Below are 2,944 nucleotides of genomic sequence, written 5' to 3'. Positions count from 1 at the left end.
GGGGGGGGGGGGGGGGGGGGGGGGGGGGGGGGGGGGGGAGACGGGGACCCAGAGGTGCCCTACCTTAGTGTCCTACCTGCACTAGGCGCTGTGGCCACCACACAGCTCCCTCCCTTCCGCAGCCTCTGTCCCCCAGTTATAGGGTTGCCTCGGCAGTTGAGAACCTTGAAATTTTTTTTTTTATGACAAGTTTTAATGAGAAGAGACAATAAATCCACTCGGAGTCCTCCTTGGAGTCTCATCGTCTGATGAGCTAATAAGCGTATGTATTCAGAGTTCCATCAGTGGCGCCCTGAGACCCCTTCCTGTCTAACACACAGGGAGTGGGACAGAGGCACAAAGACGCCACCTTCCTGGGGCCCCAAGGACACTCCACGGAGAGGAACAAAATCCCCGGTAGCTCAGGGCGACGTGACAGCGGGACCAAGGGACCCTCTCGAAGAACTGCAACTAACGAGTCTTCACGCACCCTCCTTAGGGGAATTTGGTTCCTGCTGACAAAGCGAAGCAGCCCTCGTGATTTTTGTTTAAAAACGTCTGCTGTCCTCCTGTGGGAACGTGGGTGCGGTCATTCACCCCATTGCTTCTAACTGGAGGGGGACCCCAGGCCTTTCTGGAGGGACCCCGCCCGCTAAGGAGCCAGCCCGCCAGTGAAGGTCAGGCCGTGGGGACAGGGCGAGGCTGGGGGCTCCCGCCCGTGTGCACCTTACTGTACAAGTTGAGCCCCACACCGAGAAGCCACCTCAGTCTCCGCTCTGTGCTCCGTGCAGACCAGACTCAGACACCGATGCGTCCTACAAAACCGGGGCGGGGACGGCCGCCTGGAGACGGGAGCGGATCCGTGCGCTTATCGGCCTTTCTGCCCCTAGAGCGGGCCCAGGTTCCGTCCAAGTTTTAAACGTCACGGTACCTTAAAGTATCGAACGCGGACTCCTTTGCACGTGTGCTCGTAACTGGCATGCGTCCTTGAGATCTGCATGCAAATTCTGAACTAAAAGCTTCAATGGACGTCGGAGCGAGACCTGCGTGTGCTCGCTCGGGTTCAGACGGAATTAAGCCTGCGACAACACCCGCACTGGCCTCCTTTGGATGCACACAGCTGCGCACGCGGCCGTGCTTATCGACTTCCGGGGAGCGGGCTGCGGGGCTGGGGCGGGGGGGGGGGGGGGGGGCAGGAGGGGCAGGACCCCGTGGTGCCTCATTCCCCGCACGCTATCTTAACTGACAAAAGCAGCCACGGTGCCGTCACCAGGCCCGGGCTTGGTGGCGGAGGGAACGAGGAAGTGCCGGCTTCGTGGCACCCACGTGGCCCGCCGGGCCGCACAGAGCAGGTTCTGAAAGGCCCGAGACGGGAGTCCTGCAAAGCCTCTGCTAACACTAAGGGACCCCGTGCTGCAGAACTTCTACCAGCGATTTATCTGAGTGAGCCCCCCCCACCACAGCTCCGAGCCGCCCGCGTCCGCGGCAGCAACACAGTATGAAGACGGGACAACCAGAGGTCACTTGACTGCACGGAGGTAAGTACTACCGAGAGCATGTGCTTGGGGCCGGAGTTTCACAGTAAGTGACCCAATTAAAAGAAACCAATCCTTCAGGATGTTTACGTCTCTTTCGGTCTCACACGGAATCGCTTTTCAAGGGTTCGCCGCCCCCCACGTTACGGGGCGGCTGAGACAATCGGAATGCGGGACAGACATCTGAAGGAGTGGTCGCTGAAACCAAGCCTGAGACAACCTGCGATTTCACTGGAGGCCAGCCCACGAGCCCCCCCCCCCCCCCGAGCCCCTCGGGCAGGATGGGCCCCCAGCTTTGGCAGACCCCCCCCCGCCCCTCCCCATTGACTGACCCAGCCCCCTTTACCGTGAAGGAATCTGTGTTTCCAGTGAAATCCCTAAGTTGCCTAAGACTTGGTTTGGTCTTAAGGTAAAATAAAACTACAACTACACACTTTTTTGCCCATGATGTCGTGAAAATGCATGTTGACAGCCTGGTCCACTGATTGTTCGTCCTCGAAAGTAATAAATCCAAAACCTAGCCAACGACGAAGAGTGAATCAAGGTAGCAGGGCGTTGTGACACAAAACAGGGTGATGAACAGTATCAGGGCCGGGCCGAGGGGTCGCCCCAGGGTTTCAGGAAGCCGAGTGTGTGTGGCTGCGGTGACGCAGGCGGGGCTCCGTGTGGAAACACAGGGGGAGCCACCGGGGGCGGGGGGGGGGGGGGGGGGGCGCCGTCGCGGAGCGCGGCAGCCCGAGCGGGAAGACGGCGGGCACCGGGCTCCGCCGGGGCAGGGGAGCGGGCCGAGAGCTCCGCCTCCGCTGGGGGGTGCGTGTGCCGTGGGTGCGCGTGCGCTTTTCTGAAACCCGGGATTCTCCCCCTCGGCTTGCAATTTGCTTTGCAACTAGTGCTGACAGCAGCCATATATCGTTCTAGCGCGTTAAACAGAAGTACGGTCTCTACACAGTTAGTGCCTCGCTAAGCTTATCCAACGCCGTTGGGTAAGCCCAAGGAGTCCTCTCGGAGTAACATACGTATGGATACAGGTGTCTATCTGTACGTATCTACTTAAGTAAAATACACAAAGATACAGGCCACAACGGGTTCCAGCAGGTCAAACTCTGCTGTCAGCAGCAAGAGCAAGAGGCACCGTGTCATCAAAGAGAATTTTCACGGGAAAGAAATTTAGCATTTCCCAAACACAAGAAGTGGCAGTATAAACGAAGTTTGGTTGGTCTGGGTGAGTGTGACCGCCCGGCTAACGTGGCACGTCTGGTCCTCGGTCGACTGCACTGTCTCCCCGGGGCCCGTCTGCTCTGAGCACAAAAGGACGCGTGCATGCGGCACAGAGCCGCCAGAAGACCCCGGAGAACAAAAGGCAGCTGAGGGGAAGGGCTGGCAGCCCGGACCGGGCGGGGCCGGGCCGATGGGAAGAGCCGGGGTCGGGC

General features: G+C 59.6%; 1 protein-coding gene across 1 annotated transcript in view; it reads right to left on the bottom strand.

The window, feature by feature from the left end:
* DAZAP1 (DAZ associated protein 1) overlaps positions 1-2,944 on the bottom strand; it is an 18,718-nt gene that overhangs the window by 1,040 nt on the left and 14,734 nt on the right. The gene's annotated exons all lie outside the window — the stretch shown is intronic.

The sequence above is a fragment of the Panthera uncia genome, chromosome A2 (genome assembly GCF_023721935.1).
Source record: "Panthera uncia isolate 11264 chromosome A2, Puncia_PCG_1.0, whole genome shotgun sequence".
Lineage (NCBI taxonomy): Eukaryota > Metazoa > Chordata > Mammalia > Carnivora > Felidae > Panthera > Panthera uncia.
The sequence above is the reverse complement of the archived record's forward strand: the minus strand, read 5'-3'. Positions and strand labels throughout refer to the sequence as shown.